Genomic DNA, 26,106 nt, shown 5'->3' on the forward strand with positions numbered 1-26,106 from the left:
AAAATTTAAAAGAGCCGTGCTAAACATCTGACCAGCCTCTTAACATGGATTTGAAACACCAAGTAAATGCTATTCTAAAAGCCCTGTGACAGGGCACTCCCTGCCCCGGTGCATGGTCTGTGTTATTTTGTATTTGTTTATTATTATTATTATTATTATTATTATTATTATTATTATTATTATCATGTACATATTTTAAATGACGATGAAAAGCCAGTGTTTTGATTTATTATGTTTGGTCGACGAGCAAGGTGCCGTCCGACATTATCTATTTTAAAAATACCTTGTGAGAATGCGTGACTGTCAGCTATTGATTTAACCAGCCGACAGTCACGTAGAATTAATAAACCTGTGCAAAATGTGACTGAGGGATAACAAGATAGTTAATCCCTTGGCCACCACTATAAAGACCTGCAGCTTTGGCTTCAACGGTGTTGTTGAGCGTTCAAGAGTAGAGAACGGGAGTAAGAGGAGGCAACATAATTATTAAAAGAAACAATTGCTACACGTGCTGGTTTTGAACCAGCACAATACTCGTTTGTTATTTTCTTGCCTGTTTATTTTGTTTGGACAATACGCTGTTTTGTGAGTGGTTTGTTTTGTTTAAAACCTTTTATTTAATAAAATACAAATCAGCGCATTTGCGCCTCGCCCCGTAATACTGCCTGTGTGTTCTATTCATTTCCTGGCCTGACGTGACCACCACTCATCCTGGTCACAAGCCTTTAAAGAAAAAGTAAATCACAAAATCAAACATTATAATTGACGGCTAAGCTTCTTAACACATTTTTTAGAATGTCAAGGCTTGTTTTGGATGTAACAGTTCCAAAAGTAATTTTTAATTTTAATTAGCTAAAGAAAGAAAGACAATGCATCAACTAGAAATGGGATTTTTTGTAAAAAGAAACCAAGCATTCCCAAAGGCATAATTAAAGGGAAGTGTCAGCTCTGACAAAACTGATTTTTAAAAATGAAATATAACGGATATCTGAAAAAAAAAGATCTGTATGTCCAGAGTTGAAACAATATGGTTTGAGATCTGTCCTCAAAATCACTGCAAAAAGAGCAATAAAAAACAAAAACAAACAAAATAAAAACAGAGTGGCTATAGAAAGTCTACACCCTTTTAACTTTTTTTCACATTTTGATGAGTTAGTGTCTCAAGAGTTTCATGCATTTAAATGAGGATTTTTTCCAGTTATCTATACACCATACTCCACACTGTTAAGGGGAAAAAAGTTTTTATTGAGAAAAAGATTATATATTAAAAATACAAAACTGAAAGATCATAAATGGCTAAGTCTCCACCCCCCTTAGTTAATACTTGGTGGAAGCACCTTTGGCAGCAATTACACCTGTGAGTCTGTTGGGATAGGTCTCTACCAAACTACCGAATAAAACTGTTCAAGCTCTGTCAAGTTCCTTGGGGAGCGTGGACGGACAGCAATCTTCAAAATCCCACAAATTTTCGATTGGATTTAGGTCGGGGCTTTGACTGGGCCACTCAAGGACATTTACCTTTTTGTTCTTTAGCTACTCCATTGTAGCTTTGGCTTTGTGCTTTGGGTCATTGTCATGCTGAAAGGTGAACTTCTGTCCCAGTTTCAGCTTTCTTGCAGAGGGTAGCAGGTTTTCCTCAAGGACTTCTCTGTACTTTGCTCCATTCATTTTCCCTTTTATCCTGACAAGTGCCCCAGTCCATGCCGATGAGAAACATCCCCATAACATGATGCTGCCACCACCATGCTTCACAGTAGGAATGGTGTTCTTTGGGTGATGCGCTGTGTTGGGTATGCGCCAAACATAACGCTTTGCATTTAGGCCAAAAAGTTCCAGTTTCGTCAGACCACAGAACTTTTTGCCACATGGCTACAGAATCTCCTCAGTGGTTTTTTTTTTGCATACTTCAAACGGGAATCAAGGTGGGCTTTCTTGAGTAATGACTTCCTTCTTGCCACCCTACCACACAGGCCAGATTTGTGGAGTGCTTGGGATATTGTTGTCACATGCACACTTTGATAAGTCTTCGCCATAAAAGCCTGTACCTCTTGCAAAGTTGCCATTGGCCTCTTGGTAGCCTCTCTTCTTCCGAGGTCATCCAGCTTGGAGGGACGACCTGATCTTGGCAGGGTCTTGGTATGTGCCATACACCTTCCACTTCTTAATAATCATCTTGACTGTGCTCCAAGGAATATTCAAGGACTTTGATATTTTTTTGTACCCATCCCCTGATCTGTGCCTTTCAACAACTTTGTCCCTGAGTTCTTTTGAAAGTGCCTTTGTACTCATGGTTGAGTCTTTGCTTTGAAATGCACTACCCAGCAGAGGGAACCTAAATCATGTGAATCACTACAATTTAACACAGGTGGAGGCCTCTTAACTTGGTGTGTGATTTTGAAGGTGATTACACCTGAGCTAATTTAGGATTGCTATTACAAGTGGGGTGGACACTTATCCAACCAAGCTATTTCAGTTTTTATTTTTAATTAATTTTCTACAAATTTCTAGAATATTTTTTCACTTGGAAATTGTCTGGTAGGATGTGTAGATAAAAGAAAAAAAAACAACTTTTAATTCCAGGCTATAAGGCAACAAAACGTGAACATTTTGAAAGGGGGTGTAGACTTTCTATAGCCTCTGTAAGTGGCTTTTTGTTCCACACCACATCATTTATCGTTATTGCTTTGTTACCTGTTTCACAATGTGGACAATAATCCTTACACTATCAGTGCACTACAGTGGACATGAAACAGACTTTGACATTATAAGTGTAAAAGGTTGTCCGGATGTTAACAATGAAAAGAAAAATAACAGGTAGGTTATTGAATCATTTGTTGCAACACGTGGAAACATGGGACGCTACATTTTTCGGAACCCTGCTACTTACTCTTTAAGTAAGAAAATCTAAGCACATTAAAATGTACTGCCTCTATGCAGCTGAAATTTCACATGACCTCAATACGGCAGACATGTTAGTATTCAAACTCTTTCCATACTGAGTCTGCAGTAGTAAGTCTGAAAAGTGTTTGTAGCACCTAAGGGAATTAAAAATGTCTTTCAGTAGATCTTTTAACATTAATAGGATGCATCTGGTTAGTTTATCTGAAAGCTAACATCTCCAGTTGATGTCTCCAGGGTCCTTTGAAAAAGACTGTCTAACCTGGTGTAAACTTATATTTATATATATATATATATATATATATATATTCTATACTTTGTTCATAAGCACAACAAAACATATGTCAGACTGACAGAGCCAGACACTAAAGTCATTCCACAAACTGCCTTTCCCTTCCGTGTCTGGTCCGACAGATGGAATTTTTCATTGCATAGGGCTTACATAACGCTCAACATGGGAGCCAAAAACCCTTTAAAATTGATATCCAAGGTGATTCATAAACAAAGCACTACAAAAAAAAAACACGTTTGGTACTGTTTCAGGTTTACAAGTGGACAGTCATTATGGACACATACAGTATTGACTGACGGCTTATATCGGAATAAGTCAAAGCCAAGTAACACAAACGTGTACTGTGTTGCTGTGGTGAAGTGGTTTGGAGTGTGCAGGTGTAGAGGTTATGCAGTGCTCAGTAATAACAAACACAACACAGTGCACAGTGAAAAACAGGTCTTTATTTTTGCTGGGTTGTTTGTTTAGCAATCTTAAATAATAATAATACCTGGTTCTAAACAACGATGTGTATAGCACAGGTAAACCACAGGGTTTAGTCCTGAAATAATAATAATAACAATGACACACACTTTATACACACATGATCACAAGTCCAATAGTGAGGGCTCCTAGTGCAAGTGATGATTTAATACAATAATCAGTGACAATAGTAGTGCAGTTTATTCCGGGTTTGATGCTCGCTTAGCGATACAGCACCCGGATATTGACCCGTCTAGAATAACAAATAACAACAGTTAAACAGACAAATAAGACAACACTAAACACTTGCGGTACTTTTTCGTTTGTACGTCATTTACAGGTCTTTCCATAACCATAACAAAGGAACAGACTGCTTTGCCATATCCCCTGATATACCCCCAGTCATGCCCCCTTCGGTAGCGAGTGCAACCACATCTCCTTCAATCCATGACTGACACATCGCCTACCGCATTAAGACGATGACTTCTGGTATTGTGACTCCGACTTTCTGGATAGCCAACTTCCGATTCACCCTGGAATGAACTGCCAAACCATCCAGTCCGGGGCACACTGTTCCTGTTATACCGCACCCTCACAGGTTGGGAGGGAGACTGTTGACTAGGATTCATTTAATTGTGGAGCTGAATTCAAACAGCTGTTGTAATAATGTTTTAATATAGATAATTGCTTATGAATATATTAGAGTACAGCTTTTGTAAATCAACCAGATAGAAACACACAATACACAGAACCCTGCAAGTACCTAATACGACAAACAACAGTACTTATTTGCATGCTGCACATTCATATAATTTTATCCAAATAAACTTCAAGCAAAGGTTTGCTGTCGACGAACAGCTGCTTGGCCACTCCAAATTTATCATTGTAGAGACCAACATTATGTATACAGGATGCAAGCCAAAGATCATTAAAAATCACAAAAAAACCCTCAAAAGGTGAGCTTTAAAAAAAAAGTTAAATATTAAGATGTAATATCGGCTGTACAGATTGTTTTCAACCACTTAAAAAGGTTTGAAAATAAAATAAATTCATGATATAAGAAAGAAAGGTATTGGATCTACTCAGTGGCCAATCAGGAAGCTGGCTCTGGGGTAAGAGAAACACGCTTTTGAGAAGGGCAGCAAAGGTTTGGGAACCCTCTAAAAACAGCAGCGAGTCATTAAAAACACATCAGCCCTGACTCTCTAGAGACACCCCAGCCATTTTAGACTTAATTCAGCCTCTTGTTTTTCTTTCCTGAACACCATACGCACGGCTACAAACATGAACGGAAAACAGCTGAGTCTAATTTGCATTTTTTTCTTCTTCCCAGTTTAGTTTCGGTAATGCATTTCACGGGCTGATCATTTCGAAGAAGGAGGGAGAGGGGGCAAGGGGGGTGGGCTGGTTGTGCCAACAAGGGGTTCTATTCACTGAGTAGCATCACAAAAGGAAACGCTGATCTGTCCTCCTTCTGCGCCACTTACCAGCATCACACTTTAATTCAATGTCATTTGAGGAAATTGAAATGGGAAGGGGGGAGGGGTTGGGGTGTTACAGGGTATTTAATGACTGCAATAATACACCCCTTTACTGCGAGAATTTGTGCATGCATGCTTCCTGTACACAAAGTACCAATCTTCAACAAATAGGACTACATCAGGGTTGAATTTGCATGCATGGGTCTTTTTTGAAAGATATGCTTGATTTATCATGACAATAAAGCTGGGTTCACTACTTTTTAAGGCTAGGCTTATTGTTTGGCAAGGGATTATTTTATTATGCTGTGCTTGCTTGTACTTGCTTCTTTCTGTACGTGAAAATGCAGAATTCTGAACAAAACAAAATGTAGTTCTTATAGGTTTGGAAATACATTTTTGAGGGATGCAGTGGGTTTTCAAGAGGAGATTTGAGCCAAGGGAGTATGGGCAGCCTGAACTTGTAATGTTCTGCCAATCCAAATCAGTCATATACATTTAAAATCTTATAGTTTTGCAGTTTCACTAATGTTTCACAGTTTTTATCATACTTTCCCATACTTGATTCCCTAGCTTGCCAACAGTTTACATGCCTTTACCATAGTATACCTTTTTTTATGCCTCACTTTGGCAGAAGTTCTTTAAAACAACCAAAGAACAAAAAAGATAGTCATTGCAAGGATTAGGGAACAGTGCTCATGTTTCTAATGCCAATAAGTGGTAATTCATTTCAAAGCATTGGTATCCCCTTTTTACATAAGTGAAATATACATTTAGGTATATATTATACATTTAATATGTATCCATATATGCTACTGGAGAGTACAGAACAGATATGTTTTCAATTCAGTTCACCCTCTAAGTGGGAACTCAATCCCACTGGAAATAAGACTATGGGCCATCTATGAAAAAAAGGATAAGAAAAACAAGCCACTTGCAAAAAGTCAGATTTGTCTGGCTGCCTGTCTGATTCTTGGCACAACTCCCAGTGCATGCATGGCTGCCTGCCCATGCCTTTGAAATACAGGGGGGAGGGGGAGGTCGTGGCTTTTTATTTTTCTAGGCTTTGAGCAAAACTTTTGATTTATTTAATGTGCTTTTGTTTTTTTTTAGCAAAAGGAATATGGCCTTAAACTGTTTACATGAAATATAACTATGTAAACAAAGCTTGAGTAATGCATCTCATGCCTGACCTGAAATATCCCCTGAGCCTTGTGTGGTGTGGTAGCACTGTATGTGTGTGTTTTTACATGGGTTAAGCTGGGAACGCCAAACCCAAGCCAGATAAAAATCTAAATCTCCAGAGAAAAAATTATTTATTGGGCCACATATGCAATCTTCCAGTAAAGCATTATGACCCTCTTCATAATGTTCACCATTTCCCTTACGGACCAACCCACAGTGTTGACATCTTTTGACACACAGCCCTATTTGCTGTTCATAAGCTGTAAAACACTGGAAGGGCATGTATCAAGATCGATTGACGCAGGGTTAAATTGGCGGAGTGTAAAGCAGTGCGCTGCCCTGGCACACATTTCAACCCATCCCGAATGTATTAACTAGCGCACATTTAAATTCAGCTGCGTCAGTGTTCTGAAACCTTCATAATGGGCTACGGTAGTACAGATTAACAGACTAATCTGAAAAACAGCGCCCCTCACCCCCCCACCCCCTTCAAATGGGCTGCCTCAATTGAACTATAGGTAGGTCATTTGGAGAGACAGTGACCCGTATTGACGAAGTGTATTGACATTAAATTATTATTATGACAGACACAAACAAATATACATAATGAAAAGGATATAATGAACCAAGTTTATTATATAACCAATATAAACAATTGTACATAATGTTATAGCCGGTATCGATCTATATTTCATCCTCAGGGAGATCAAAAAATATATCCCTTCTCCTCAGTTCTCTCTCTCTCTCTCTCTCTCTCTCTCTCTCTCTCTCTCTCTCTCTCTCTCTCTCTCTCTCTCTCTCTCTCTCTCTCTCTCTCTCTCTCTCTCTCTCTCTCTCTCTCTCTCTCTCTCTCTCTCTCTCTCTCTCTCTCTCTTCTCTCCTCTCTCTCTCTCTCTCTCTCTTTTCCTGGGTTGTTCAGGAAGGTTAAGAGCCTGCACTCTCCATCGTAAGAAATGCCCCTGAAAATTCACAATATCATGAATTTCATGGAAATCATGTACTTAACTGTCTACTGTGAAAAATATGCATTTTATTTTCTTTACAGTATTTTACATTACTGTACTCACCTCCCCTGTTGATTTCATAGTTTTACCAAGTAGAAGCAGCGCTACAGTAGCTGTATACGGTCCGGCTCAATGCCATGCATTTTGTTACTGCGGCAACAGGGTCAAACAAATACGGCTTTATGATTGGTGAATTCCCCATACTGTACAATAATATTTTTACATACTACTAATGTACAGTGTGTATAAAGAAAAACACAAAAGCTTCAGTTTTGTCATTTCAGGTTTGCAGTTCACGTTTCTTCTGTGATTAATATTTTGGGATTAGTGGCAGCAAAATAGGCTATGGGAATTACACAGTAATTTTAAAACTTATGTCAACATAAATTTTAATGGTTTACAAAACTCAAAAATGTTGCTGAATTTGTTATTCAAGGTCGTTTTTTTTTTTAAAATCTATTTTATCTGCTTGTTACTTTTTTGTTTGCAGCCAAACACAGACCATTTTAAACATCTTGTTTCCAGTTAAAGTTTGTTACATTTTTAAAGATTGTTTCAATAGCGAATCAAGTTGCAATGTACATTTTTCAAGAGTTGACTCAGTAGCTAGACTCAGCCTTGGTTTTTGGGTGATGTTCTTGAACTATAAATGATAACACATTTTAGGCAGCTTACATCAGTATAATATAACGCAAATAGAAAATGGTTTTTTTTTTTTTTTTTTAATAAAATGTAGGTTTCATGACACAAACTTGTTGTTTTTTTTATTGTCATTCGTAAATTTCTTTAAAAAATATAGTACATTTTCCGCATTAACGCAGGGGCTTTAGAGGTTGCAGCCCAGGGCCTCAGAAAGACTTCCCGGGGCCCCAAATATCTATATATAATATATATATATATATATCTATATATATATATATATATAATATATATATATATATATATATAATTTTATATAATATCTAAACTGCATGTGACTGTTTGGATCAGAACAAAAGGTCTGTTTAAAGCGCACGTCACCTATTTCACATTACAATCCGATTATGTTTTATTAAACTACATTATAATAGTTTTCTAAAAAAATTAATAAAAATAATGTATGTATGTGTATATCTATATATATACACACACACACAGACACACACACACACACACACCTCACTTATACTTTTGCGCTGTAACTATAAGAAATGTACAATCGTAAAGCTTGTTTTGAGTGCTTCCACCAAAAGCCCTGGTTTCGAATCGTGACATCTGTGACGTCACTAGGGGTAAACACAAACAATGAACCATAAAAATGTCTGTTTTCCTATTGGAGGAGCAGGGACTGCCTGGTCATATGACTTGACCTGCGATCTAGTCACATGCCACTTTTATCAGGTGTGCTGCGGCGAGAACGTGACGCAGATCAGAACCTACGAATGTCTGACAATGCAGCACCTAGGAAGTATGAGAGCGCCACTGAAAGGAAGAACACAACAAGTACAGTGTCATCACTAGGAACATATGTTAAACAAAACCCCAAAGCTGACAAGCTATTTTAATACAATACCAACAAATATATGCGAAGGTACCAGTACTAGGAAAATACAATGGAGAGAAATCAACAGGAGGAAACGACCTAGGTTTATATGGATTACAGTGGGGCAATCTCCAATCCCCAGGCCCCCATTAAACTTAATCTGTCCCTGCCCCTATATGACTGCTACCATAATGCTTTCCTATGAGCTGCTTTCTGATTTTTTCTTTGCACCCATATAAGACCAATTTGAAATATTTGTGGACCGTTTTATGGATGGCACAGCTGTTCTGCCGCTTCATAAATCTAATTTTAATATCACAGACTTAATTTAAAAATAAGCCCGACCTACAATTTGCCCATGCACATAATTAAGGTTTGACATGCCTGAAAATGCATGGCTAATGAGTGGCGGATGCGCATTTTGCTGGTTCTTACATGGCCTTAACTTGCCAAAAGTGTCATGATGCATACGGGGCAATTTTAAGGCCGGCGCATACTCGGCTCTATGGCCTTAAAGCCGTTGCAAACGATTGATACGTGTCCCCCAGTATTTCTTATTATTAGCGCTTGTAAGTAGGTAAAGTGTTAAGCAGTCTAAAAATAAAACTCCAATGCACGTCCATTAAGGCTGTGTGGTACAATACTTTAGCCAAAAATGTGGAAAAAGCAGGGGGTTTGTATCAAAACATGTCCACTGCCATTTTTTTATAACTCCCCACTTGCTAATATACTTTGTGGTGTTTGGAATTAATTACAAGCAATATCCCTTTTCAAAACACAGTGCCGTCAGGTTTATATTTGTATAGAAAGCGGCACAAAGAATTCTGTGTGTAAATGTTGGACAGAAAGCCTCTGGATCTCAGGCCTCACATCTGGCGTTCTATGAACAGAGATTTGCCAAGCGAATGGTTTTTCTTTTTTCCTCTCAAACAAATAGACTGGCTGTGAGCCAAGCCACTAAACACAGACACAAAGAGAATTAAGACATGCGTGTACCTCTTATTTAGCTGTCTTCTGCTACAGTTGTGGACACTGTCTTAGTGTATTTTCTGAAGAGAGTGGCCACATCCTCCACACTTTTCTAATTAATGCAGCTTGCTCACTATTTGTATTAATTATCTGACAAAAAGGTAGAGTGGGCTGTTCTTTCATCACTTTACTACTTAAGAGGTAGTTAATATATCATAACATGTTTGATCACTGTGAGTGCACCATATTATACTATATTATGTTAAACAGACAGTGTACACTTTGGGTGTTTGTGTGTACTATATGTCAGTTAAAGTGTGTGTGGTGCTATGTGAGAAGGGGGGGTGGGGGGTGGAGTATGACAGGGGTAGTATGGCAAGACAAGTGTTATGGAAACCAAACTTTAGAGTCATGGGCATTCTTTTGAGTCATTCCCTGGTTTTAGGAACAACTTGAGGGTATATTGCCACACCAGAAAGGACTCTGCACTGTCATGAGCCTAGTATATATAGTAGATGTGTAAGTCTGAGGTTAAACAACTTCTCCAAACAGGCCTAATTTCAAAGCATATCACTGAGGTTGTCTTTGAAAACCATAATCCCCAATCAGCAGATTTATTGACTGTTTTTGAGACGGAATACCTCGAAAAAAACCTCCACAGGTACCAATATTGTGTCATGATCTTTTGCTTTTTGCAAAAGAAACTCCCTGTGCGGTCAAATGTTAAAAATTAAACATTTCAATTTGAGCAATTTATGTTAAGACATACTAGTCAAGTAAAATACTTTTTTGTTTTGTTTAATCACAATTTGGCCCACTCAAGCAGATAAGGATGTACAATGCTGCCTATACACAGCAGACCCAGATTATCGATGCGACACAGACACATGATATAATCTTTGCATCAGTTTGACTTGTATCGCTTATATTTGTGCTATGAACAATACTTATTTAAAAATAAAAACATATCTATATTTGCTCATATTCTTCATATATTACATGTACAGCCTTTAAGAGAATGTGCCTATCCAATCATTTTAGCTGAAGGAATGTTACTTGGTTTAGTTTAACAAGCTTTAGACTAGTAGGACCTCATTACCACACATGTCTCTGGCTGCCCTTTATCCTCAGTTGGTTCTGTCTCTGTGTCTGACAGAGATGATTAAACAAACAAACAAACACAGATTTGTATTGCTTTTTTGTTGTGTGACCCGGTTTCCTGGCTACAGCTATATATTAAGTTTTATGGCTGCTCTGTGTTAACATCCTCACGTTCCCAGAAGAGCGGTCTGCAAATCGTCCTGATTTCCAGCTCCACAGATGGGAGTTTTATTGCTGCCCTGCTCGGTCTCACTTGCCTTTATTTTAAATGTCTGGAAGACCAACTGCTGACCGCTGATTTTAAGCTTCTTAGTATTTAGAAAAATAATACTATTTAAAAAGACACCTTATTTAAAAAGACAGCTAGAATATACTAACTGCAAAATCAATGTTGTTACTGTTAATTTTTTTAAAGAGTAGGAAGTTCACTGAATCACTGAAGTTTTAAAAGCGTTTGTAAAAACAAGCATAAACCATCTTTCAAACAAAAACAAAAAGTCTTAATGAATAACACCATGTAACAATTATTTTTTGGGGGGTTCCTAGGTAGTAAGTGTTATTTCCTAATTGCTTATGCCTCAAAAGTATAGAAAATGGCTATTATTCCCCACAAACTTTGCTTTTGTGACCAGGACAGTGATATTTTGAAATTTACCTATTTTACCTATTTACAATTTGTCAGAGCTCTAGATAAGGAGTCGGCAGCCTTCAAGTACCTTCAAGACTTCTTCCCTAAGCTGTCTGAGGCAAAGGTCAAAGCCAGTGTTTTCGTCGGACCACAGATAAAGAAGATCCTGGAGTGCAATGAATTCCTCAAGAAGCTCACTAGTAAGGAGAAAGCGGCTTGGAACAGCTTTGTCGCAGTGGTTCGGGGCTTCCAGGGCAATCACAAGGCCGAAAACTATGTGAAGCTGGTTGAGACTCTGATGAAGAACTAAGGCACAATGGGCTGTAGGATGTCCCTCAAAGTCCATATCCTTGATGCTCATCTTGATAAATTCAAGGAGAACATGGGAGCGTACTCGGAGGAGCAAGGCGAGCGCTTCCACCAGGATATACTGGACTTTGAACGCCGCTACCAAGGACAGTATAACGAGAACATGATGGAAGACTACATTTGGGGGCTGATTCGTGAAAGTGATTTACAGTATAATCATAAATCTCGAAAAACTACTCGCTTCTAAATCTTTTGTAGTCATTTTTGTATTACTTTAGTATAAATACATGTTAATTTGGATTCATATGTTGTTTTTTTCTGACTTTATGTGAACGAAAAGACACAAATTCACCAGTTTTCTCATTGGAAATAGGTAAATTTCAAATATCACTGTCCTGGTCACAAAAGCAAAGTTTGTGGGGAATAATAGCCATTTTCTATACTTTTGAGGCATAAGCAATTAGGAAATAACACTTACTACCCAGGAACAAAAATTGTGTTACATAGTGTAATAATGGGTACTTTTTAAATTAGAAGTTTTGTTTTTTGTTTCTTTTTCTTGCTTAATTTTTACTCATCTGTTTCAATGACTTAATACTTGTTTGCCTACTATGTCAATTTCATGTATTGCAGCTGTTATGTGAATCCAACAGTACACTCATCTATTACTAGAAATACAAAATAAAGAAGTAAATGAAAAGTAAAAGTAATTGAAAACTCACTATTTTAGCTAATTATTAAAAGCAAATTACTACTATAAAAATAATATATTTTTCTTCATATATATATATATATATATATATATATATATATATATATATATATATATATATATATATATATATATATATATATATATATTGCAAAATGGGAAATTTTATTACGACATGCCATATATATATAATGTGATAGATCTGCAATGGTCTAGGGAACTTTTACAGGCCTGCTGTAGCAGTACGAAACACAGAGCATGTACTTTGGTCCCTGTACATTCTGTTATTTTGATTTGAGCCTAATCACATAAAAACTCCAGAATATTATTTTTGGGCATTCATGTTCAATGTTGATCAGTATAAATAAAAGCCTTGATAAAATCACCAAAGACATTAGCCAAAGCGATTGTCTCCTTGACTTGCTTCAAGAAACTAATAAAGTGCTTAAAGTTACAGATAATTATCTGCAACCACAGGGTGCCCATACTTCTGACCCCCAGTGCATGTGGACCACTTCTAGTTTATTACTTCACCGCCTCTGATTCTAATTAAGTTCCGCAGGGCCTGACAGATCTGCTTTCCAAAATAAACATCAAGGTCTAACTCTATAGTCTGGCAAACAGCACTGCTACATGTAACACTGCATGTAACCTGTCACAAGAAATAGAACAAAATACTGAATAATTCCATTCTACTCATGTGACTCATGATTATTTCAGCACTGCCACAAAACCATAACAACCTAAAATCAGTGTAATTCCACAGAGCCATGGGACACTGCCAAACAATACCAGCATTTCTATTGTTAAGAAAATACAACTTTCTTGGTTAAAATGCCGGAAATGTTATAGGTAGATTGCTGAATGATAATTAAGTTTACATTATATGCTAGCGAGTAATTACAGATTCTTGTTAAGGATAGTCAGCTTCAATCAGGGTGAGTTTAAAGTTAAAAATCTTAAATTTACCCATTTTATCCCGTACTTTCAATACTGCTACACACAACCTGTAGATTTAACACTACTTTACACGCACTTCTGTACAACTATCTTAATGCCCAATTCCTGGTAAGCCAAGCTAAAGTAAAGTTTGTTTTAGTTCTGGCAATGGCTACAGCGGAGGTTCTTGTTTATGCCCCATGTTATGAGAGACTTGGTTTGTCTTCAGTAGGCCTCATAAAACAAGCCATAGAAGGGTGCCAATAGCAGAGGGGTTGTTTTTGCTCCCCTCCTAAAACAGATCCAGAGCCCTTTTGTCTTTCTGTACAACAACAATAAGTCTGTCTTTGAAGTGCTTGTGGGAAATGTGCTCTCTCTTTGCGGCTTGCACAGTGAAGGGCCCTCAGCCGGCCATATTTCCCGTCACCGAAGCTCTCAACGATCCCTCATTCACGCAGACATCAATGTCACTGGGAAGGACATAGGTGAGTTTTGGTGGTAGCCAGCAAAGCCAACCTACCAAACCTGGTCTGTGAAGAGAGGTTTTTGATGATGTCACTGGCTTCCGCTTTCTATTTCACTTTGACAGTGAGCAGGATTGTTTGCTACGACACATTTTACAATTACAGAAATCATTACTGTGCTGTCCCTGCCTTGTGTAAGGACTGTTGCCCAGGCTGCAATTAGCTTTCATAGGGACCAAGTTACTCAGATAGTTCTAATCAACACAATTAAACTAGAACTACAAGAACACTGGGAGCAAAGGGTGTTCATAAGACATGAAATGTATTCATTTCAATTACTTAATGTATCTGCACTGTATTACTAAAAGGTCAAGACCTTTAACCTGAAGTTCTGCTGTAGCTGGCTCATCACTGCTATACATCACTAAAAAGGCATTTTCACCTGTAGCCCAGAAAGCCAACCATTCCTGTTAACCTGCATTCATGGCTATTTTCCATCGCCATTATTAATGCGTGTCTGAAACAGATGGTAGCACCCCTACCTACACGTGACCCAGGATTTTTTTGTCAGTGAAACTGGAGTATGAAGCAGCATTGTGTTTAACTCGCTGGATATTTAATTTCACTTTAGTCCAAATCTAATTCTTTTTATTTCTCATTTAATAGAGTGTTGTGGCCAGAAATGGCCAAAAAAAAAAAAAAATGTAATGTCATTATATTGACAAACATATTGCTTGTTACACCGGAACAGAATTTTTCACGTTGAAATATTTATAGCACAATGTGCTTGATTGGTTAATTTCCCTTGTGATTCTTGTTCACAGCATCATAACCTCATGCTTATTGTCAAGCCTGCTGTAAACTTAACTTATCTGAACCGACTTAATGACAAATACCCTCAAAATGGTTGCGTTTTGTATCAGTTTAAACACTAAAATGTCAAATCAAGACAGCTGTTTTGGATTATGTTTTACATTTACAAAAGTAATGGCGGCATGATAAACAAAAGTAAACACATTTGCACCAAGTACCAGTTTCAAGTTTTTGTAGCAGATGGAAATGAGTTTCAAGATGAAAGAGCATTGGCAAGGGATCACACTAATGGCTTGTGCTTTCCCAAAGTCTTCACTAACTCATTTCGGAGGCAGGGGTCTAATTCCTGGGGTTCAAATCCATTCCAGGTCAAACCTGCCAATGCCCCTCCACCTCCACAGCAGGGATCCCACTCACTTGTGAATAAGAGGGCATTGGGGGTCTCCACTGTGCTTTCATGCATGACATATTTTTAGAGGAAAGAAGCTCAGTGAGATCCACTATTCAAATATTCAAAAAATATCTGCCTTTACCTTCCAGTTCAAGACCCGAGTTCTGAACGGTGTAGATGAATACAGAAAATGGAGCAACAGGAGACTTGGCCACAATTATCTATACAAGAAAAAAAAAAAGAAAGAAAAAGATTACACTAATGTGAGTTTTGGCTCCAAATTTGTTTATCCAAACTCAGGAAAGGAAAATTAGCAGCATCTTTTTTTTTTTTTTTTTTGTGAAAGAAATTTATTATTTTAACTAAACTGTACTTATATTATAAATAAGTCTTTATATTACTAAACATGGTACAAATGACACTATGATCTTTCTTCCCCCCCAAAGAAACAATAGCTATAAACATCGGAAAAAAACTATGAATAGTTCAATGAAATCTCATGAGTGTCATTTTTTATACTAGTTTTCTGAAAAAAACTGTAGAAGAGTTTCATAAATATCAAACTGTATTTTATTACTAAAAATCAACTTTGCAAGAAGTCATTTGTAAAATGATCCACTGCTTTAACCTTTTCCCCTTCTAAACCACCAATATACAGATGTTTTCCAGTAGGTCTAAAGTTTGTTGAGCTGCTTTGTAGCAGGGCCAATAGACATCTTACTTTGGGTCTTGGAAACCCAACTTGGAATCGCCGATTGTTTTTTTTACCCCATTTTCTCCCAATTTGAAATGCCCAATTTTAAACCTGACTCACTGCTGCAACCCCTGCTCTGACTCGGAAGAGACGAAGATGAGCGCACGCCTCCTCCAAAACGTGTGTCATCAGCTGTCCGCTTCTTTTCACTCCACAGGTCCACCATAAAGCTACCTCAGAGCTAGAGCGTTGAAGGACCACGCAGCTCTGGGTCGCTTGCAGGCAGGCCCGCAGACAGACAGTCAGTCTACAGGGGTCGCTGGAGCGCAGTAAGCTGAGCACACCCTGGTCATAGTCTGAATCCGAATCGGCGAGCTCCAGGTTATAGTGCCTTTACTGGATGTGCCAATCGGGAGCCCGATATTAACCAGTCTTTTGCAGTTGTGAAGCTGTGGCACTGAGACAATCTCTGCTTGTTTTGTATGTTTTAATGGTTTAAACAGATATCACAATTAGAAGACGGGCCTGGATGCAACTATCTATTGTTAGATATAATAATAATGTAATGATCTTATAGGAATTATGAATTCTAACTTTACAGATTGGACTCTGTTTGGTTTAGTATGGCTGCCCATTGTTTAGCTTTTACCGGGTTCCTCCTAGGTAATTATCTTTGACCTCTTGTTTGTTTATCGGAAGTGTTTTGTGAACAAAAGCTGAATGAATACTGTTCAGTTTCATCAGAATCTCCCACAACGAAATTGTATTTGTAATAAAATTGTTAGAGATGAAATCCTTCTTGCCAAAAGCCTTTTAATTTCGTTTGCAATCACCTGTACAATCTAAAAGGAAAAGGAACAAACGGTGATAAGGCAGAAATTCAAAAGCAATGAGCGCAGTCCAGACACAATAAGCTGGTCAAGATAAATAATAACCGGGTAGGAAAAAGAGATCCGGGATGGGCCTGAATACTTGACAAAAGGTGGATATTTGGGCTTTCAAGGTCCTGTGCCAATTAATTATCCAAACTCATATGCAGGCCTTAAATGTACCTTACAATGAAACAATACTCTGGACACAACAGGGCATGATGCCAGGAAGTGAAAGGACTAACATTAACCTCTAGAAACTACCTAAAAAACAATAACATCCTTTCAGCCAAGATTCAGCTCAAAAGATTTCCCAGAAAGTCTTCTCACACATCCCTATAGTTATTTTACAACATATCAAAACTTCCCTGCTTGTAAATACTTTAAACTGACACACGATTAATTCAAGTAGTTATTTGTCAATGGGGGAACCAAAAGGTTATGATGGAGTACATAATCATAAAACCAACTGTTTTAACCCTAAAGAATAATAACTTCCGTAAATCCAAAATCCTTTAGGAGTACCACTGAAGCATTTCACTGGGTTGATGTTTTGCAAACATGAACAGTAAATTGAGTTTGTCATGCATTACAGGGAGAGCCCACTGTATCTCGTGTAATTATCTGCAGCCATTCAAAGTGCGGCACAGTATATCAAAATCAGTCACATGCAGAACCTCAAAGTAGGCCCTGGAGGTCATTGTCACTTAGATAAACTAGGTCATGTCTATGGATTGAGGGAAACATTTGATCTTTCTGTCATGGCCACAGATTACCGGGCCAATCCTTTGTTTTCTCCGTTCATGACAGGAGTAGCATTGGGAATTCAATATGGTATATATATATATATATATATATATATATAGATCCATCTTCTGTTTTTGCATTTCTCAAAGTCGGAGCAGAACCGACTTGGATATGCATTTGTACAAATACTCAGTAAGGTACAGTGTGATCTTGGTTCCTATTGATTTTCAGACAAATATGTTAAACAAAGTATATCGTACCCACTATCTTTCATGAGGCACAAGGGAGATGCAATAACTTGCCTATGTGATGTAATGGCTGCAGTTATGGCCCATAGGGTGTTTTCTACTGATGTTTTAGCAGCCTCTTCTTACTTAACATCTGTGATGCCTCTTTATTCTCTCCTTATCTGCACATTTTTATCCACACACTGAGCAAGGGGTGGTTTACTGTGGGGATTATTTTATCTTTTTAAATGATACAGAGGGTTACTGCTGGGTCTAATTATTTTCTTTATGTTATTTAACTACACTGTGACACTCATGAAAATGCTTCAATTCACTTTGATCTAAAGATATGCATAGGATATGGCATTGTTCACCTACAGGGTAGTAAAGAAAAGGAATGTGATGAGGTATGAAGATTGATTTACAGTAAAACCTGGTTTCACAGACCCTCAATAGCACTATATTTGGACTACCTTACCTCTAGTTACATTAGGAAGTCCAAGATTAGGGCTAATCAGGGTCTGTAAAACCAGCCCAAAATGTTTTTCAATCTATTTAAATCACATGTTAAATACAGTACACTTATAGTCTGTCATTCATGTTAGGAGATCCTGGAGATGGTCAGACTTGAATGATATGCTAATTCTCTCCTCAGCTTCCTCTCAACACAAATAAACAACAACCACCAAGAAATACAACCCCATGGTTCAATTCCACGTCAATTCACAGAGTGAATAATTCATTCGCTTCAGATTTATTGCCGATGTCTTCGGCCCCACACCAGTGAAAATGGTTGCTGTTTCTATATTTCATTCAGCTATGTCAATTATCCATCTTATTTATACAGAATGGGAAATGTGATCCACTTTTGTTGCTAAAACATGATACTCCTTTTTGGTTCTTCTCAGAAGTTGAAGGCTAAAGCAAATTCTTTTTCTGCTAAGCAATTAAAACCGAACAGGAAAAAAAAAATACTTCGAAATCCATTTTCAAAAAACATTCTTCTCTCATTACATACTTGCTTTGCTGCTTTTACAACACAGTTGTCCAAGACAAAGAATGTGTAAAATCCTGTATGCGATATCTTCCAATGTAGTATTTCCCCACATTTTAAACGTATGTAAAAAAAATAAATAAATACAATTATTTCAATACAATACAGATTTCAAACAAGCACACAACTAAAAATACACAATATTGTATACTAAGTTATTGAGGATGGACTGAATGTTTTTTTTTTAGCTCATCTTCTTGAGTGAAATAAACACAGCACTCAATGTACCAGTATGCTGTTTATATTAAATGTACATATGGAAAAGAAAGCATGTTTAAGCCTAAATAAAACAGCTGAATTTCCTAAATCAAGCTCTGTAGCTGCTTAGCAACACAATGTGCAATTTGGCCAGTCACTACTGGATTTGAATAAATGCAAGACAGATTTCAAAATGAGATCCTTATGACGTCCATAAGTTGTTCTAAGCAACTATCAAGTTTCTGAACAAATATCAGTGTGCTGCTAAGCACAAAAGACACCCTTTGTTCATCCATTGCCTCCCATACTGAACCTTTAGGCAGACATGGTCTGAAATCAGAAACATTACATTTCTCAAAATCCTAGCAGTGACAACGTAGCAGTCTCAGTTTTCAGCTTCCATGGTGACAGAGACATTTGGAATTAAAACAGACAGAACTGATAATACATACTTCATGGTTGCCATAGCAATCATCACAATCAAATCCCTTATAGCTGCAAAATGAGTTGTCCAATCCCTGTTCTGTCCCTGAACTATGTCTAAAAGGGCTTTTGCTTCTTTCAGGCACCATTTTTGTGAAGAGGAAACACATCAAATACTTTATTGACCAGTTACTAGTAAGATGAAAAAGTAAAGCTATCTAATTATTTTTCCATTTCAATGCTGTAAATTGCAGTGTTGGGGTTGTTGCTGATAAAAAGTAATGTATTAGTCATTATCTGTTTTTTGAGAAAAAGTAATAATATTAGTATTACATGTTACTTAATTTAAAAAAATAGCGTGCTATATTACTCATTATATTACCCACTACATTCCTTCCTTTTGCCCTGCGAAACAATTGTGACTAATCTCCCTAGTCTGGTAATGCGTTTTTTAAATGTATGCCAAACAAATAAACTGTAAGGCCGTGGGTTACTTTAGTTCATAAGTAAATAAGTCTTGTTGAATTTACTGCTGCTTGCTTCCGATTTAAACACATCATTTAGATGTAGAATATATAATGTAGCGAGAAAACACTTGTTTATTTTTTATGTAAAGTAACTGTAATATTATTACTCAAATTAAAGCTCTAACGCATTGTAATAATTCGTTATAACACCATGGGATCCTTCAAGAAGCTGCTTGATGAGATTCTGGGATCAATAAGCTACTAACAACCAAATGAGCAAGATGGGCCGAATGGCCTCCTCTCGTTTGTAAACGTTCTTATGTTCTTATGTTATTAAGAAATGTAATATTATTATAGTAGCGCATTACATTACTAACGCGCTACCCCCAACTCTGGTTAATTGTATATGTAATGTGCCATCCTGATATTGTACCACTCAATATCAACAAGATTTTAAACCAGTAAGTAAATGTGCAATGTTAAACACAATATTATAAATGAATTACGTTCTAGGGGGTTCACTGTGGCTGTGAATTTTGCTGTTAGGTAAGTTAATAAATTCCCAGATTACAAACATCTTTAAATTAACTACCATATAATTTCACTAGTTTTGTAACATCCCTGTTAAAAGAATCATGGCAGCCCAGATCTCTAACTCCCAGACTTAAGCTACCATTCATACTGCAGTCCAGCTCTCCAGCAACTGTGCTACTCAAAGCCACTGCCCGATGTACAACAGTTCTGCATGATAACCAAAATCCACTGCACTGTGTGCTGCCATAAAACCCCATTGATGATCTACTTGAATTTAATACATTATCTACAATCCTTGCACTCTCACCCACTACATTCCACACTTCAGGCCAACACTTTATCCATGGAGCGACTCAAGCTATCTACACTCACTGCAGCCCTACCCTGTACCTCTTAAAGTGCTCCTATTGGAGGTACATCTGCCTGACTGCCAGGTCAGACTGCTGAGTGCTACGACCCCAGATCTCAACCACCAAACAAATCAGCTGGCCTTATTTTGAGCCAAGATGTTTGTTTTTGTTATGCTCCCAGTCTGATGCCAGATTTTTTGAGTTTTTCATAGCAAGGGCTCAAAGCAATTGTTTATTCAGCTGCTTCGATACTCAGGAAAGAGTCCAGGGAGAGCAAATTCCAATTTTCCTGGCATCGTATAACCCAGGCTGTTCAAGAGAAAAGGAAGAAAAAAAAGTATAATACCCGCAACACAAAACAAGCCTTTAAGCAAAGACTTGAAAACAAAGTCTTCTTGTGTGTGTATACTTGCTTGTATCTACGATTACATTTATTCACATGTGATTATAATTTAAGATTTCTAACTTCAACTAACACGAAATTCTATTACACTAAACAAAGTAGTGTTTCTAGAAAAGTTTCCCAAAAGGTGGTATCCAAAGATAAATTATAAAGTGGCCCAGACAAATTGCTGAAAAGTGTAATTCTGTTAGTACAAATGCATGGGTCCAGATTACAGTAGCCTTATCACACTAATGCACTGCTTTCATGTTTTAAAAGCATAATACCACAGTTGAATGTGCCTTGGTGTCCCATGATCAAACCTTACCTGTTTCCGTTGTGAGTCCAAGTACTGTACAATGAGTCTGGAATTGACGCTGTGGCTCCATGTGTTCCCCAGGGCTCCGGTTACATACCCGACTCCCCGTCTGCACTTCTGGGGAAAGAAAATCAATAAATTCATGCAATTTCAGAGCACAGTATTTGCATATGTATATAAAGCAGAGTTGCACAGATTCACTTCATTATAGATTTTTCGTTTCTGGTGATGATGAAGTACACACTGATAATTTACAACTAATGTTCATACTGAAAAACTATGCAAAGGCCTATGAACAATGAATCGGTTACCACCAGTGAGGAAGGTCCAATTCCTCTTGTCAACACGAATCCCATCACTAGTATGCAAGCAGTATAACAGGAAAGGTACATTTTTTAATGCCTTTTTAAACATGATTTCTCATCGTCATTACTGGAATAGAAAAACACGTTTTACATAGAGAATTACATCATCAGATATGGGAAATTAGCATCAACATTTTTTTTCTGTTTGTTTTTGGTGTATCTTAGACCCTAAACCAGGGGTCTCAAACTCAGTTCCTGGAGGGGGCCGCAGTGTCTTCTGGCTTTCGTTCCACCCAAGCTCTCAATTACTGAATTGGTCTAATTGCTTGATTAACTGGACACATTTAACACTTCTCTTCAGGCCTCAAAATGTTTCATAGATGGTGTACCTTGAATCAAGAGCATTTTTAAAACCACCAACTGTAAAAGGCCTTGAAAAAATATTAAATATGTCAAATTGAACAAATAATTAGATCAATTATGTTACTTGAGAGCTTAAGTTGGAATGAAAACCAGGAAACCCTGCGGCCCTCAAGGACTGGAGTTTGATATCCCTGCCCTAAATTATGTCAGTTGGGTGACATTTTGCAGCAGAATAGGCTATTATTATTGCTGTCACGCTTCCAACTTTGAATACTGGGACTACAAATATTAATCTTTTTGCGCTCGGAAATTAGTTCTATGAATACCGTATTTATACAAATAGAAACTGTTCAGCATTATTTTAAAGATTAACCCTTTAAACTATTAGGAGAGGGAATAATTGCGCTGCTTGGCTCCACTTGGATGGTTGTGTTTTGGTACCTCTAGGTTTACTGTAGGTTTATTAACAAGCATTGCCCAGTACTGGAACAGGCAGGAGAGCTAGATCCTAAGGTTGGGAATGTGCAGCACTGGTTGAGTGAGTTATTTTTATCCATTGCAGCTTGGAGACCATTATTTATATACTGCTTAAAGGCGTCATTCAGTAGCTTCAGACTGGTTGCTGCTTTGCTGCAATTCATTGATTTGTTTCTAAAAATATACAGTATATTCTACAACAATGGCCCATTAAGGCCTCTTTCGCTTACACAAAACACATCAATGATGAATCACAGTTTAAAAAAAAAAAAAAAAAAGGGGGGGGGGGGGGGGGGGGTATTTATATGTATGCTTTTAAGGCCAGGCCTGTGTTATTGTGAACAGCAATAAAATATTACGTCAACTTAAAAATGAAACTGCAAATCACTGATTTATGGTGATATTGTATTGAGATGAATTTTCAAATGTATCCTAAGGAAAGTTCCATTCCATGTATTCAAAGAGGCAACCGTTAATGTCAATGTACAGTACCCGCTGTTTAACATATTCTACTAGTAAAATCACACCATTCCAGATTACCCCATAATGTGTGATATCTGAGTCACTTAATAGTTTGTTACTTTCTATGTAATTCTGACTTTGCAGAATCTTCAAGTATTGGTTGCAAAATATACCAGTAATTTGGGGAAGCAGCTCGGTCAAAAAAAGAAGATCAAAAAAAGGAGTTGAAATGTGAAATGACAAAGGGGGTGAAAGATAGCTTGTTTTAAAATAAAAATGCCCATATGGCGAGTGAAAAAGTGCAAGAATTAGGAATACAGCAATGAATAACAAAAAAGTATCGATTATATATATATATATATATATATATATATATATGCACACACACACACACAAGTGTTCAAAGTTCTTTCAGCCAAACTATATTTAAATGGCTTACAAAAGGAATTCAGCATTTTGCATCAAAGGTTTAAATACTTCACTCCCGCTCGTTTATAGTCTTCATCAAAATATCTTTATTGATTTAAAAAAAGGACATAGTTGTAAAACAAACAACGTGTTTCGACACTATCGTGTCTTCATCAGGTGTATTAACACCAGCAGAATACATGAAACCCCGTTTTTTGCAACAGTTGTGATGGTGACCAAACGTGTGAGTACTGTTGTACAAAAAGTTGCTTAAAATGAACAGTTGTTTAGGAGAAATAGAACAAGAACAGCAACAAATAAAAATACACTTCATGTTTGTGTCTTGCACACATGCCATTAAGAAAATGCCATGAAAACTTAATGTAATCAATGAAGGGCTGCAATGCAGCAAAAAGAGCAAGAATTAAACAAACAAGGATGTGAAAAGGTAACCGTACCAAGCTGAAAAAAGTTGTCTTTGTGAACTCCAATAAACCAACGTTAACTTTCACCAGTCAAATCGTAGAGTGCCTAAATAAAGTTTTGAGTCAACACGAATAGGTTTTTTTCATCTCTTCCGTTTTGCATCCCAGTCGACTTTGCTACATTATTTACCGTCAGGAGTTTAAATGATTTAATTGCACAAGATTCAGTTTCTTCAGCCAAAGAATCAGCCACTGTAATTTAAGAGCAATGTTACCATTACACAAAACATGTAGCGTGAGCTTTGTGCTTTGAAAACAGAACACATCGAAATACTTGGGGCTGGAATTAGGAAGTGTACTATGTACTGCCGCTTACTTGATTGCAGTAAACAAAACAAAAAAAAAATGACATTTAATAAGTTTTGCTCTCAGATTGTGCTGATGAAAATACAGTGGATCTCAAAAGTATTCACTCCCTTTGGACTTTTCCACATTTATTGTGTTACAACATGGATCAAAATGGATTTAATTAGGAGTTTTTGCCACTGATCGACATAAAAAAGTCCATAATGTCAAAGTGAAAAATAAAATCTACAAATTGTTCTAAATTAATTACAAACATAAAAAAGAAAATAATTGATTAGTATAAGTATTCACCCCCTTTGCTATGACACACCTAAATAAGCTCTGGTGCAACCAATTGTCTTTAGAAGTCACATAATTAGTTGAATGGAGTTCACCTGTGTTCAATTAAGGTGTTTCACATGATTTCAGGTTAAATATACCTGTCTCTGGGAGGTCCCACAGTTGGTTAGTACATTTCCTAACAAAAGCTACATCATGAAGACGAAGGTTCATTCAAAGCAAATCCGGAATAAGGTTCTTCAAAAGCACCAATCAGGGATAGGATATAAGAACATTACCAAAGCACTGAATATCCCCCGGAGGACAGTAAAGTCCATTATTAAGAAATGGAGAGAATATGGCACAACTGTGACTCTGTCTAGAACAGGCCATCCTCAAAAACTGAGTATCCGGGTGAGAAGGGCACATCATCCTGAGAACTCCATACCTACCATGAAGCATGGTGGTGGCAGCATCATGTTATGGGGATGCTTCTCTGCGTCAGGGCCTGGAAAGCTCGTGAAGATACAGGGCAAAATGGATGCAGCAAAGTACAGAGAAATCCTGGAGGAAAACCCGCAAGAGACCTGGGACTTGGGAGAAGATTCATCTTTGAGCAGGACAATGACCCCAAACATACAGCCAAAGACATACTGGAGTGGCTTAAAAACAAAAAGGTCAATGTCCTGGAGTGGCCCAGTCAAAGCCCGGACCTCAATCCAATTGAGAATATGTGGAAAGAGTTGAAATTATTTCAAATATTGACAAGGGGGTGAATACTTATGCGATCAATTATTTTCTGTTCTGTATATGTAATTAATTTAGAACAATTTGTAGATTTTATTTTTTACTTTTACATTATGGACTTTTTTTTTGTGTTGATCAGTGGCAAAAACTCCTAATTAAATCCATTTTGATTCCATGTTGTAACACAATAAAATTGGGGTGAATACTTTTGAGAGCCACTGTATCTGACAATGTGCTTATTGTGGTGTATTTAATATCATAAATATAGCAGAACAAACTCACTGCAATTTAAACTTGCTTTTACTGATGTACTTGAAAAGGTTGAAAACCATTGGGCTAGACTGTGTAGTTGGTACCACCCACACCAGTTTCGCTCTAGCCAGCCGTGCGTGAGGCTTTGTGTATGTTATTCTAGTTTTCCTTCATTTTGTATATGATGTCTACGTCTTCGAAGGCAGGAGCAATGACAAAAAATTGTTCGTGTGGAGTTACTTTGATCTAAAGATTGACACAGAAGTTAAGTGCTAAAACGTGTGCAATACAAACCATCAACAAGTTCCATGGTGAAACCATGAAAGCCATGCACTCCGTATTTGCAGAGGCAGAAACTGCTGAAAATGAGAATGATCCAGACGACCCGACACCTCCTTGAAAAACACAAACCACTCTGTCATCATTTGGTATTACAGCAGGCAGGTCCTGTAATGCAGTGCGTCATGAAGAAATTACAAAGCGGGTGTTGTGCATGACTGCACGGCACAAGTTGCCTCTACATTTCATCGAATATGACGGTTTCCATTATCTTATGAGTTTCTTCAAGCCGAATTGCCTTTGTCATACAAGATCTGTTATTACGTCCAATTT

At 37.4% G+C, this 26,106-nt stretch overlaps 1 pseudogene; it reads right to left on the reverse strand.

The window, feature by feature from the left end:
- LOC121324446 overlaps nt 1-26,106 on the reverse strand; it is a 179,936-nt pseudogene that overhangs the window by 88,038 nt on the left and 65,792 nt on the right.

The sequence above is a fragment of the Polyodon spathula genome, chromosome 12 (genome assembly GCF_017654505.1).
Source record: "Polyodon spathula isolate WHYD16114869_AA chromosome 12, ASM1765450v1, whole genome shotgun sequence".
Lineage (NCBI taxonomy): Eukaryota > Metazoa > Chordata > Actinopteri > Acipenseriformes > Polyodontidae > Polyodon > Polyodon spathula.